Consider the following 15,000-nt stretch of genomic DNA (forward strand, 5'->3'; position numbering starts at 1 on the left):
TTAGGAGTATATCGCAGGTAAAAAATACCCCTTTACAGGGTATTCAATACGATATAAATACCCGTGTATATTAATTATAATTATATAATTAATATCCATTCCACCATTAGGTGTAGTTATAGCTTACAGTATATAAAATCATAAGGTCAATGATTTTAAAAGTTTGGTTTATCAATTTATTATTTCCATTACACTTGAAAATCAAAAGTATATATATATATATATATATATATATATATATATATATATATATATATATATATATATATATATATATATTGGTACATATATATATATATATATATATATATATATATATATATATATATATATATATATATATATATATATATATAATTTTGAAGTAAGTTTATATTGTTGCCAAAAGTCACTTGATTAAACATTCTCAGTTATAATATATACTGAGGCTAGAGGACTGCAATTTAGTAAATTTAATGATTGGAGGCTGTATGATGAGCATACCAGTTTGCAGCCCTCTAGCCTCAGTAGTTTTCAAGATCTGAGGGCGGACAGGAAAAGGGCGGACGGACAGACAAATTGCCATCTCAGTAGTTTTCATTTACAAAAAACAAAGTCAGTATAATACCTGTATACATATCATCAATTTAAATTCATAACATAAGGAAAAGCAACCACATATAGACTCATTATAATGCCTTGCCAATTTTTTTGCCCATGTACAAACAGAAGAGGGTAATTTGCAGTTATGTTGAAATATATAAGATTCTAAGAATAACAAAGTTTTTTCATTTGGTTTTGGACATTCCAATGAAAATGAAAAATATGACTGAAACATGCTTTCAAAAGTATTAGTAAACCTGGAGTTTTGCCTTGGGAAAAAAAAAAAAAAAAAAACAGCCGCCATTGATGTGAAGCTGATATTCTCCTCTTCGAAAGGTGAGGACAGGGAGCTGGACATTTTATATCCTGGAAAGTATCAGAAACTGTGTAAACTGACCAGAGTTATATATACATTGGGAAAAGATAATTTTAGCAAGATATTTTAATGCATTAATACTATTTAAGTGAATGCATTGATTGACGCCTTTTAACAGGGAAGCGTGCAGGGATATAAGTTAATACTGTGTAAGGTAATCACTGGTTTTTGTTCCTTTTCTGGTGTCTAGCAGAAATAATTTTTAGGGTGAAAGTATATTTCGACATGTTATATACAAAAAATGACAACATATATGTATAATGCCGTATAGCAACAATAATAATACTATGTATTCTAATAACAGTGGGTTAACTCTTGTGAATGACCTAGAACATATTCCTCACTCTCTCTAAAGAGTGATGGCAGAAGCTGCAAAGCAAACCGAACGCAGAAAACTGTGAAAAGAAAATATTTGTTAGTGTGTGCCTATACGATATACGATAATTATCGTACGAATGGCAACGCTGAATGCAAGGCGAGAGAGAGAGGACTGTGTCTACTCTCAGGTGTCGTACCTAGTGACGTCACATTAATAACGGCTATCCGTGCGAAAGCTGCGCCTAGGTTGACCTGTAAGATTCTATTCCCCTCCCCATAATGTCGTATGTGCAATACATTCACCAAGAGCAATTTCTTATATATATATATATATATATATATATATATATATATATATATATATATATATATATATATATATATATATATATATATATATATATATATATATATATTAATTGAATTATTATAACTAAAATAGTACTTATATTTCGTTACTAAAGTCTATTGACGAGTAGTATTTCAAAAGGCTTCGTCTCTGTTTTAACCATTTTTTCAGTGCAAACCACACCACACGTAGGTATATGCTATTTAAAATCATTGTCAAAACGAGATAAAATAATGTAAGTGTCATTCTAGAATAGTTGTGGTTCTTTCACCATAGTTATGACATGCAACAGAGACGTACATATACGCTTATTCGTATGGTAAACGGCGTTTTTCTTTCAAGTCAGAGTTAGCAGTATATATACATATTGGGGACTACTGATGCTTGCATAGATGGACAGTTAGTGTTCTTACCTTGGTCAGCAGTTACTAACAGTTGAAATGCAGTGTAGATATTATATTCCTGATAACGATAATTTGAAGTTACAGCTTACGGCAATTTATCTTCACTGCAGAGCACATCAGAGTCAACACACCACTGAAATTTCCCGCCAAATTCCCGGGCTCTCGAAGAGTCTCGAGACGGCAACAATACAAATTGCCAAGTACCGCATTTTGTAGGAACTTGCTTCAAAACTATCCATAACTCCAAACCAATATGTTGTTAGTAACTATTTTGGTGCATTACACTATCAGTGTAACAATATGAAGATTTAATACAGAAAAAAAGTTCATTTCATGACATGATCCCACAAATTTATCAAGCCCATTTTGAGACAAAGTATAAAAGAGGGTATATTATTCACAAAAAATACCCTGCCTCCTGATGTAGAGGGGTTTTTTGGGCTCAAGCCATGGCGTCCTGATGGAAGGTTCCTGTTTGGTAGCTTCCTTGGGTATAAGACTACTAAGATATTCCCAGAGAATTTAACCACAGGTTATCACAGAATTCTAACTTCTGGAGCGAGTATCTCAAAGGTTTCCCTTTAAGACATCGTAATACAACAGGGGACACGCATGTCTGAACGTGCCACATAGCTATCTCCACCCCGAACAGAGTTAATGCTTCGGTGTGTAAGGACTGAGAATAGCTGGGAGCCGTTCCACAGCTAATCTCACTCGTGGCTACTACTGATACTCGAGACGTAAACAAACGGACGCCATTGCTCTAATGACGTCACGCGCGTCTTCATCCTTTGTTTAGTAGCTGCCCTACTTAGACGGATTTTCCCTTGTGTTAACTTTATCGCTTTGCATCTTCGCTATGTCGTTACCTTCAGCCTCGCCTTCTTCTGGAAAGTTGAGTACAAGGTTCCAGTATTGTTTAATTAAGCTCTGGCCGTAAAGTAAATATTATTTTGCGAAATAATTGATGTTTTGTGGCAGAGCTGTGCCTCTACCGGACCCGCCATTTTATGGCGTCGTTGTTGTTTTGCATGTCTTATTTAGTTAGCCACAACAACGCTTCCGGCATTATATACTAATCGAATACATTAGTTTATTTAGTCTTCATAGCTAGGAACTTTTATATCGTGCTTAGACGCTTTTTATCGGTCATCGATTGACCTCATACCAGTCGGCTACTATAGCCCCCAGGCCAGGAGCCTACATACAAGTGTTCATGCATGATTTATTAGTGATCCTAGAATAAGTTATGAAGATAGTGGCATTATTATTTTACAATACTTTTGACTAGTGATGCAAATGTTTTCGCCTTCAGGGACCATATAGGGGATAGGCTAGTCAGTGATTCTTTCTAGCCTAACCTAACCTTAGGACCCCTATATGCTTCCTTCATCCCCTGCCTTGGCATTCCCTCTATTTAGCCTTGATCCCTTTTCTGAGTAAAGGGATTAATTGTCTAATAGAGTATATATATCGCCTCTCAGTCCTCCCTAAAGGAATGAACCCCCTTTAGGATTGCGTCTGAGAGTGAGGTTAGGCTAGCCTACCTCTATGGCTAGGATAGTCTATGACTTTCCTGCGATAGCGATATGTCTTCTTCCTTGCCTAGTTCAGGACTTTTAGCCCTGCTCTAGGTCGGGTTAGGAAGGTTTCTCTGTTCCATGCTGAAACTGTACTCTTGCACCGTTTTAGCCGATCAGCCTGATCTTAGGTTAGGGAGTGTCCTCCCTTCCCTTAGTGGCCGCTCTGGTACAGAAACCCTTCCTGGGAAGACCTCTCTCTTCTCCCTCCCCACCTATCTCTTGTATAGCCTAGCCTATGCTTAGGTTAGTTTATACTCATCTGTCCCCTGTCCTACAAATCCTCCTTAGGGTGGATGAGTAGGGCTACCCGAGCTTCCCTGTGCAGTCCGCTCTGGTACATATACCTTCATAGTGTCCTATAAGGTTAGTTACTAATGTAGTTCTGCATAGGGGAGTCTCCCCCCCCCCTCTTGGGTGTTCCCTAGCCCTCCCTTGGGCTACCTGCTCCCGGTCCCTAGTGACCCCTGCTTATGGATGTTAGAGCCTGTCTCTATCATGGGTACACCCTCTCAGGGAGGGGGAGGGATGTCTGGAACCCTGACGGTACTTCCTGCATTCCTTCCCCCCTCCCCCTGTCTCTCTATCTATCCGGGTGCCGGTCTCTTGCCGCCTCTACTGTCGGCAATACCTGCCTCCCTCTTGGTGACTTCCCTACCCTTGCCGCCAGCCCCCGTGTACCGAGGGACTGCCGGCTGCCGCCGGCTACTACCGGCGGCTCTCCTACTCCTATCTAATCGTCCGCTTGCCGGTCGATCACCGGAGTGCCGGCATATACTGCCGGCAACCCGATACTACCTGTACCATCCTTATCCCAGTCACCAACCTGGCATCCTCCGGCTGCCGGAGCCGCCGCTCCTTGCCGGCGTGCCGCCGCTGTCCCGGCGGCCGCCATCCTGGTATCTAACTGACTTTTGAAAATTGTCTGTTCTAATGCCAGAATCTATGCTGGAGCGAGCTCCGGCATGCCGGCGGCTTGCCGGATGCCCCGGAGGCGTCAAGAATACTTGCACCCCCTCACTGTAGCTATCATAAAACTAAGATAGCCCTACATAGCAAATAGATAAGCTGCTTTGCTTTTAAGATCAGTACCTGGTACTGCTTTATTAGTGATCATGCTGTCTCTTTGCATTCTTCTAATTCCAGCATGCTATGTGCATCTTAGCACGGCTGGTTGCCAGAAGCAGTTACCTTTATGAGGCCTTCTGGCTCTTAACTGGGAACCGAATGAATTCGACCCCAACCTTGTCCTTGGCTTTCCATGGAGTTCCAATATAATGGGAATCCTAGGATTTCATTATTAGTGAAGACTGAGCAGCCTGTCCCTGATATATCATATTCTTGTAAAATTTATATGAAATCCCAAGCAGACTGGAATGGGATTTTACATGATCTTTTGTTCTTGAATTGGTCACAATTATATAATAGTGTAGATCCTGTTGTCCCTTTGAATGAGAATTTAGTCAACATAATTGATAGGCGTATCCCTTCTCGTGTGCTAAGGTACCGAGTGAAGGACAAACCGTGGTTCAATGATGATTGTAGACGTGCTTTTTTGGAGAAGCAGGAGGCCTATCAACTTTGGAAGGGTAACAGATCAGATTTGACCTGGAACAACTATACTCAGCTTCGAGCTTTTGCTCAGAGAGTTTATGCCTCAACTGAAAAGGAGTACAATTTAACCATAAAAGAAACCCTTTCTGGTACAACTCAGGAACATAAATGGTGGTCTACCCTTAAATCTGCACTCTTTGGTGTAGATGCAACAGTTCCTCCTTTACTTAAACCAGATGGCTCAGTCACTCACTGTCCAAAGGAAAAGGCAACCCTTTTGGCTGATGTTTTTGACAGTAAACAGAGTAATGAAAAACTTGAACTTCCTCATTCCTGTTTTCCTGAGGCTAAACTAACTAGTTTAGCTTTTCGATCTCGTGAGATTAAAGCTCTGTTGATGGACCTTGATGCTTATGGAGGTGTAGACCCAAATGGTATTTTTCCTTTGTTTTTTATAAAGACAGCAGATTTCTTAGCTCCAAAGTTATCTGTTATTTTGCGCAAGTTAGCAAGAAGAGGAGCTTTTAGCACTAGTTGGAGAATTGGTAATGTTACTCCTCTATGTAAATGTGTTTGTGGTAGCTCAAATCCCACTGATTACCGCCCAATTTCCATAACTCCCATATTATCTAAAGTTTTTGAACGTCTTCTGGCAAAACGTCTTAATAGGTTTGCTGAAGGTAATCATCTCTTCCCTAGTTTGCAATTTGGTTTTCGTAAAGGCCTTGGAGCATGTGATGCCCTTCTTACAATCTCCAATGCTGTACAGAAATCCCTTGATTGTGGTCGGGAAGTTCGTATGATTGGCCTTGATTTTAGTGCTGCCTTTGACCGTGTTAATCATGAGGCCCTTGTTTTCAAACTGAAACAGTTGGGAGTGGGTGGGTCGTTTCTTAGCATTATTATTGATTTTTTAAGTAATAGATCTCAAAGAGTTGTTGTTGATGGGCACCATAGTGATTATAGGAATGTGATATCCGGTGTTCCACAGGGTAGTGTTCTTGGCCCATTACTTTTCATACTATATACACATGACATGTGGTTTGGCCTAGAAAACAAGCTTGTTGCATATGCAGATGATGCTACTCTCTTTGCATCAATTCCATCCCCTGAATGTAGATCTAGGGTTGGTGAATCCCTTAATAGAGATTTAGCTAGAATTAGTGCATGGTGCAAATTATGGGGTATGAAGTTGAATCCTAACAAAACTCAAAGTATGATTGTAAGTAGGTCAAGGACGGTGGTTCCTCAACATCCGGATCTCAGTATTGATAATGTTTCTTTAAATATGTATGACTCTTTCAAAATTTTAGGTGTGATTCTCGACAGTAAATTTACTTTTGAGAAACATATAAGGTCTGTGTCTTCTTCAATTTCACAAAAAATAGGCTTATTGAGAAAGTCTTTCAAGATTTTCGGTGATCAATCTATTCTGAAGAAGTGTTTTAATTCTTTCATTCTACCTTGTTTTGAGTATTGTTCTCCTGTCTGGTGTTCAGCTGCTGATTCTCATCTTAATTTGTTGGACAGAAACTTACGGTCTATTAAATTTCTTATTCCTGATCTAGATATTAATCTCTGGCACCGTCGTTCAATTAGTTCATTATGTATGTTGCATAAGATTTTTCACAACTCTGACCATCCTTTACATTCAGATCTCCCTGGACAATTCTATCCTGTTCGTAATACTAGGCAGGCAGTTAATTCTAATAGCCAGGCCTTCTCCATCACGAGGCTCAATACTACGCAGTACTCTAGAAGTTTTATTCCAGCTGTGACCAAGTTGTGGAATGATCTTCCTAATCGGGTGGTTGAATCAGTAGAACTTCAAAAGTTCAAAGTTGGAGCAAATGCTTTTTTGTTGACCAGTCGGACATAGTCTTTTTATAGTTTATTTATGACATATTTGTTTTTGATGTTGTTGATAGTTTATTATATGACATGTCTGTTTTGACGTTGTTTCTTATTTTAGAATGATTTATTGTTAATTTGTTCTCTTCATTTATTTATTTCCTTATTTCCTTTCCTCACTGGGCTATTTTTCCCTGTTGGAGCCCCTGGGCTTATAGCATCTTGCTTTTCCAACTAGGGTTGTAGCTTGGATAGTAATAATAATAATAATAATATCCAATGATCTCGGTCATTTGGATTATCCCAGGACCAAGCTTATGGTAACCAGCCGGCCGAGATGCATGGAGCGTGTTCTCCTTTACTGTTTTCATTCTCTATGCATCACACCTTCTTAAGTTAAAATTAATGATTAATATTAACTTAGTTTAAGAGCCATTCCTATGACTCCCCCATACTCATTTTCTCTTTCTTCCACAGGAGGAGCAGATGAAGTGTGACTTCGCCTTCTGCGCTGTGAAACGCCCGCAGTTTTACGGGCATACGGCTTGTAGGACTCACGCCCCTTGTGCAGACAAGAAAGGGGATTTGAAGTTCTGGAATCCACTGGATTGTACGGTCTGCCAGGCCCATCTAGTTGAGGCCTTCCATAACCCTCCCTCAGCGGAGGTTAGAGACATTTCTCGCGAAAAGCTGCGCAAGTGGGTGCGTGGCTTTCAGAAAAATGCTACCGGACCGTACCTGGCCACCGAAGAACTGAGGTCCCTGTTGTTCCCTAAGGCCTCCCCTGACTCAGTGGTTCCGAAAGACGCAATCCCCACTGTCCAAATTACGGTGGAACCTGATGTGGTCATGGCTCAGTCCATGCATGAGTGTCGATTAGATTCCGAGGATGATGAGCAGATCTCTGACGTCTCGGAAGACACGGAGAAGACGCTTATGGCTCAAGGAGCCGAAGAGGACGAAGACAAGGTGGAATACACCGAGTCGGAGCTTGGAGCTCCTCCCTCATCCATCCCTCCGCCTACTCCTACACCGACGGATGTGTCCATTCCGTCTACCTCCTCGACCCCGGATCCCTCTTCGTCTACCCAAGAACTGATCCGGCTGATTAGAGCTGTCATGGACGACAGACTGAAGGAGAACCAGGAGTCCATCAGGTCAATGATTGGATCCAGAGAACCGAAGAAGATCTCGGTTAAGGATCTCCCAGCTTGCTCTCATGCCAACCCGTGGAGGTATGCAGAGCATATGGTTATTGCGACCGGCAGGATCTTTGTTAGTGACAAGATTGGCACGGTCCCGTTGGAAGATGTGGAGTTCTTCCCAAGCTTCGAGGCCTACCCGGACTGTTACGTCCGGCTTCGTTCCGAACCTGCCTCGAAGGAGGAGACCGAACCTAAAGAAGAGATAGTGTTCGATCTCGCAAAGGCCCAGGCTATGCTAGCCTCCGCATTTAAGAGCAGGGGCTTTACCTGCTCTAAGCTTCCTGCCTTGAGCAAGAAGCATCCTACTTATGTAGCACCTGACACTGCGGTTCTTCCTTTCCCGGAAAAGGCCTTAGCTGCATGCCTTAAAGCGGCGGAAGAAGGAAAACCCTGCCCTGCACTGGAGGAGTGCAGACCCTTCTCCATCGTGACACCCCCTGACACTAGACAATGGAAAGATGTTCAACATACTTTCGTCGTGGGTAGGCTCGATCCTGACGTCGCCGGACGTCAGTTTAATGAGGACCTCCCTAAGCTCAATGATCACCTCCTTCGCCGGGAACAAGACACGAAGGAGAGGCTTGCGGCATCTCTTTCTCATCAAGTCCAACTTGAAGTTATGGCCTGTGACACAAGAGTACCTGATCACTACATGGTACTAGCCAAATCCCACTTACTTACAGTAATGAAGGACTTGTACCATTTCATAAAGGCTCGTAGAGCCTGTCGTGAATTCGTGTTTGTCGGTGCCACCGTGAAACACGAACCCCGGAGGCTGATTTCCTCCAACATCTGGGGAAAGCACCTGTTTCCTTCTGACCTTGTCAAGGAAATAACTGACAGAGCCGCCACGGAGAATAGGAACCTTCTCCACAAGTGGGGCATGTCCAGAAAAAGGAAACCCTCTCAGGACGATGGACCTCAGCCTAAGAGGAAACCTCAGAAGCCAAAACCCCAGCAACGTCAACAACGACGTCAGTTTCCGGGACCCGCTACCTCCCAAGTGGTTGCCCAACCACAGCAGACCTTTCAATTGGTCCCCCAACCGGTGTTGTCACAGTCACCGGTCTTCACCCCTGCCTTTGAGCAGCCATCCACTACCTTTCATGCCAAAGGTAGAGGCTCGTCCAGGGGTGCAAGCAGAGACGCCTCTCGTCGTCCCTCCAGAGGTAGAGGAGGAAAGGGAGCTAGCGGCCGAGGCAACAAGTCCTCGGGACACCAGAAGCAATGAAGTGCTTCCGGTGGGAGGAAGACTCCGCCAATTCCAGGATCGTTGGACCTTCGATCCTTGGGCACACAGCATCATCAAGAACGGTCTAGGCTGGAGTTGGGTGCAACCACCCCCAATCTTCCAGCGGTTCTTTCAACAATCGACCCCCATCCTGGAAGAATATGTTCTAGACCTCTTGAACAAGAAGGTGATAAGGAAGGTAAAGTCCACCAGGTTCCAAGGGAGACTGTTTTGCGTTCCCAAGAAGGACTCAGACAAGCTCAGAGTCATTCTGGACTTATCCCCCCTCAACAAGTTCATAGAGAACAACAAATTCAAGATGCTGACGCTTCAACAAATAAGGACCCTTCTGCCTCAAGGTTCCTACACGGTCTCTATAGACCTGGCGGATGCCTATTGGCACATTCCAATGAACCATCATGCTTCCTCCTACCTAGGATTTCGACTCCAAAGGAAAAGCTACGCCTTCCGGGCCATGCCATTCGGCCCCAACGTGGCCCCTCGGATCTTCACAAAGCTGGCGGATGCCATAGTACAACAGCTCCGCCTAAGAAACGTCCAGGTGATGGCCTACCTCGACGACTGGCTAGTCTGGGCTCCATCGCCCGAAGAGTGTGCAAAGTCTTGCGACGAAGTTACCCAGTACTTAGAACACCTGGGATTCAAGATCAACGAGAAGAAATCTCGCCTCTCTCCGGCTCAGAAGTTTCAGTGGCTGGGAATCCACTGGAATCTTCAGTCACACCGCCTTTCCATCCCCCAGAAGAAAAGGAAGGAAATAGCAGGGTCTGTCAAGCGACTACTGAAATCCAAACGCATTTCAAGACGACAGCAGGAACGAGTTCTAGGCTCGCTACAATTCGCCTCAGTGACAAACCCAGTGCTTCGCGCACAGCTAAAGGATGCCGCGGGAGTCTGGAGACGATCGGCATCCATCGCTCGAAGAGACCTCAAGAGACGGCTTCCAAACAGACTTCGACGCCTCCTAAAGCCGTGGTCGGAAGCAAAGGCCCTGAAAAGGTCCATTCCTCTCCAACACCCTCCTCCATCTCTCAACATCCACACGGATGCCTCACTGGAGGGCTGGGGAGGTCACTCCCACCTGAAACAAGCTCAAGGGACCTGGTCTCCACTATTCAAGACGTTCCACATAAACATCTTGGAGGCCATGGCGGTCCTTCTTACTCTGAAGAAGTTATCCCCGCCGCCCTCGATCCACATCCGTCTAACCCTAGACAACTCGGTGGTAGTTCGTTGTCTCAATCGCCAGGGCTCAAGATCGCCCCAGATAAATCAGGTGCTTCTCCCAATCTTCCGTCTGGCGGAGAAGAAGAAGTGGCACCTGTCTGCAGTTCACCTACAAGGATTCCGCAACGTGACAGCGGATGCTCTATCTCGGACAAACCCGATAGAGTCGGAATGGTCTCTAGACGCAAGATCATTCTCCTTCATCTCTCATCAAGTCCCAGAACTTCAGATAGATCTCTTTGCAACGAGCGACAACAATCAACTTCCTCTGTACGTAGCCCCGTACGAGGACCCCAAAGCAGAAGCGGTGGACGCCATGTCACTGGACTGGAACAGATGGTCCAAGATATACCTGTTCCCTCCCACCAACCTTCTGTTGAAAGTCCTCTCCAAACTGAGAACCTTCAAAGGGACAGCGGCCCTAGTGGCTCCCAAGTGGCCCCGGAGCAACTGGTACCCCCCTGGTCCTGGAGCTGCAGCCCAAGCTGATCCCTCTCCCGGGCCCAGTTCTCTCTCAACAAGTACAGAAGTCGACTGTCTTCGCTTCATCATCGAAAATCAAGGACCTTCATCTCATGATTTTCTCTCCCTTGCCGCAAAGAAGAGGTTTGGGATCTCGAAGAAAAGTCTAGACTTCCTAGAGGAATACAAGACCGAATCCACGAGACGGCAATATGAATCATCCTGGAGGAAATGGGTCTCCTTTGTTAAAGCAAAAAATCCTAAAGAAATCACCATTGATTTCTGTATGTCCTTCTTCATTCACCTTCATGGACAAGGATTAGCAGCCAATACGATTTCAACCTGCAAATCGGCTTTGACTAGACCAATTCTATATGCTTTCCAAATTGATCTGTCCAACGACATCTTTAACAAATTACCAAAAGCATGTGCTCGCCTACGCCCAGCACCCCCTCCGAAACCGATCTCCTGGTCACTAGACAAGGTGCTCCATTTCGCCTCCAACTTGGACAACGATTCATGCCCCCTCAAGGATCTGACTCAGAAAGTTATATTTTTATTTGCTCTCGCCTCGGGAGCTCGAGTCAGCGAAATAGTGGCATTATCAAGAGAGGAGGGACACATCCTGTTTGCTGATTCAGGAGAAGTGACCCTCTCCCCTGATCCGACGTTTCTCGCCAAAAATGAATTACCCACCAAAAGATGGGGCCCTTGGAGAATATGCCCCCTGAAGGAGGATGTCTCTCTATGTCCAGTAGAGAGTCTCAAGGTCTATCTTCGCAGAACTTCGAACTTTGGTGGAGGCCAACTCTTCAAAGGAGAAACATCGGGCAGCGACCTGTCACTGAAACAATTAAGAGCGAAAATCACCTACTTCATTTGCAGAGCGGATCCGAACAGTACACCCGCTGGTCATGATCCTAGAAAAGTGGCATCTTCTCTGAACTTCTTTCAGAGCATGGACTTTGAGAGCCTTAAAAACTTTACGGGCTGGAAGTCCTCGCGAGTTTTCTTTAAACATTATGCGAAACAAGTGCACGAAATCAAACATTTTGTGGTAGCCGCAGGTAGTGTTATGAAACCTGCACCTAACTCTGCGTAGAACAGTGAGTTACTTGGGACTCTAACTCTTCGGGTGCCTATGTTGACCCTCGAGCGATTCATAGTGATGTCTAAAAACACTTAGTGCTTTTATAACTGTTCTTATCCCAGGTGAAATGTCATAGTGTCACACAAGTGCCGCATGCCTTGAGCATGATGTGTTGTTTAAAGACTTGCGTTCCTCGAGAACGAGTACCTACTAATCCTGAAATTCCTTTTCAGATTCAAGAGCAAGCCTTTATTTCTATGTACATTATTATTACTGTAAATGAACTTTACTTTTGCTGTAAATTATTTAATTTCTGCATTGTGAAATAAAATTTCTATTTTATTACTTATGCGTCTCTTTCAGCTCCTACTTACTATGAAATACATACTGTCATAGTTTTATTTACTCCTCCTTTATGGTCATGAAGAATTTAAGATATCTAATCCTAAATTATATTCACCTTGTCTCAGTAAGGTTCCTACACGAATACTTACTTCTGATAATCAGGAGATGAACTCTATACTCAGTGCCCAACCACCACTGACCTACTTCAGAATGTTCCTATACAAATATCAAACATTCTGCTTCATCTCTAAGCTCTTAAAAAGTTCTTCTGTCAAGATGAATAGCCCTTCAATACCACTTTGACGTCGGCATAGCCCATGGGAACTTCCTACCAATGGGGGGCAGGATACTTTGTTCCTATGGTTCTTACCTAAGATTACTTTGCTGTTTTGTCAATGCATAGGCACTTAACTTTGGGGGAAAATCTACCACGATACATTGATTCTCTGGTACTCTTCCATCAGGACGCCATGGCTTGAGCCCAAAAAACGGATTTTGAGCGAAGCGAAAAATCTATTTTTGGGTGAGATAGCCATGGCGTCCTGATGGACCCTCCCTACTACTTCGTTCAGTTGTTCCCACCCTACACAATTGTATCATGGTGATGGGCAGCAACTGGCGCCAGGATAAAGACGCGCGTGACGTCATTAGAGCAATGGCGTCCGTTTGTTTACGTCTCGAGTATCAGTAGTAGCCACGAGTGAGATTAGCTGTGGAACGGCTCCCAGCTATTCTCAGTCCTTACACACCGAAGCATTAACTCTGTTCGGGGTGGAGATAGCTATGTGGCACGTTCAGACATGCGTGTCCCCTGTTGTATTACGATGTCTTAAAGGGAAACCTTTGAGATACTCGCTCCAGAAGTTAGAATTCTGTGATAACCTGTGGTTAAATTCTCTGGGAATATCTTAGTAGTCTTATACCCAAGGAAGCTACCAAACAGGAACCTTCCATCAGGATGCCATGGCTATCTCACCCAAAAATAGATTTTTCGCTTCGCTCAAAATCCGTTTTTTAGAGCCTTGGGGTGTTTTACATGTATATATACCTCAGCTCCAGCGTTATACCCTTTCTATACCTTGAACTTTTTACAGTGTAGGGTTGTAGCTTAGCAAGTAATAATAATAATAATAATAATAATAATAATAATAATAATATCCATCTAGTGCACCACGGAGCAAGAGTTCGTAAGTCCGCTTCCTGCCAAATGACGGAACAACAAATCGATCTTTATACAACTTCCGCAGGACAATGCCCTAGAGACTGACCATATTACGTACAGTATGATCAGCGCCTAAGCCCTCTCTCCACCGAAGCTAGGATCAAGGAGAACCAGGCAATGGTTGCTGATGACTCAGCAGATAGACCTATAGGCTCCCCTAAACCCCCCATCCTTAGCTCACAATGATGGTGAGGTTGCAGCGACCACAGGAACTAACAAGTCTGAGCGGGATTCGAACCCCAGTCAGGCAATCACAGGCAAGGACGCTACCTGCGGCTTAAGTGTCTGCTGTTGGTGGAACTAATTAAGGTATGTAGAACCAGCAAACACTCGCTAGATCTACCTACCTACAAACAGTCATGCCTTCTCCATCATAAGCCTCAGTACAGTATTCTAGAAGTTTTATTCCAGTTGTGACCAGATTGTGGAATGAACTTCCTAATCAGGCGAGTTGAATAGGTGGAACTTCAGAAGTTCAGACTTGCTGCGAATGTTTGTTTGTTGAACAGGCTGACATATGTCTCTTTATAGTTTATATAGGACAGATCTATTTTAACGATGTAACTGATCTTAGAATATTTTATATCAATTATTCATTACTTCTCTTGTGGTTTATTCATATTTATTTGCTATCCTCACAGAGATGTTTTTACTGTTGGAGCCCTTAGGCTTATAGCATCCTTCTTTTTTCCAACTAGGGTAGTAGCTTAGCTAATAATTATAATAATAATAATAATGATGATAATAATAATAGCAATAAATAATAATAATAACTGTGAACGCTTCTGCTGTGCGATGATTCTCTCAATTCACTTTGGTTGTCATGTTTATCTCTCTCTCTCTCTCTCTCTCTCTCTCTCGTTCACGGATAATTTACAACGTTCCCCAATAATTTTCCAGCATTGCTACCTCTCAATTTCACATTGAATTCACGGCGACTTCCGGTGTGGTTTGATCGATAGAGAAAAATCACGAATTTGGTATCATAATTTGCTGTAATGTTTCTTTATTTGAAGGTACAGGTAATGTTTCCTTATTTGAAGGTAAAGGTAATGTTTCTTTATTTAAAAGTAAAGGTAATGTTTCTTTATTTGAAGGTAAAGGTAATGTTTCTTTATTTAAAAGTAAAGGTTATGTTTCTTTATTTAAAAGTAAAGGTAATGTTTCTGTATTTTAAGGTAAA

At 43.1% G+C, this 15,000-nt stretch overlaps 1 protein-coding gene across 2 annotated transcripts in view; it reads left to right on the plus strand.

Moving 5' to 3' along the window:
* Positions 1–15,000, plus strand: part of LOC137650201 (solute carrier organic anion transporter family member 74D-like) — a 407,823-nt gene that overhangs the window by 264,536 nt on the left and 128,287 nt on the right. The window lies entirely within an intron of this gene.

This window comes from Palaemon carinicauda, chromosome 11, assembly GCF_036898095.1.
Source record: "Palaemon carinicauda isolate YSFRI2023 chromosome 11, ASM3689809v2, whole genome shotgun sequence".
Classification (NCBI taxonomy): Eukaryota; Metazoa; Arthropoda; class Malacostraca; order Decapoda; family Palaemonidae; genus Palaemon; species Palaemon carinicauda.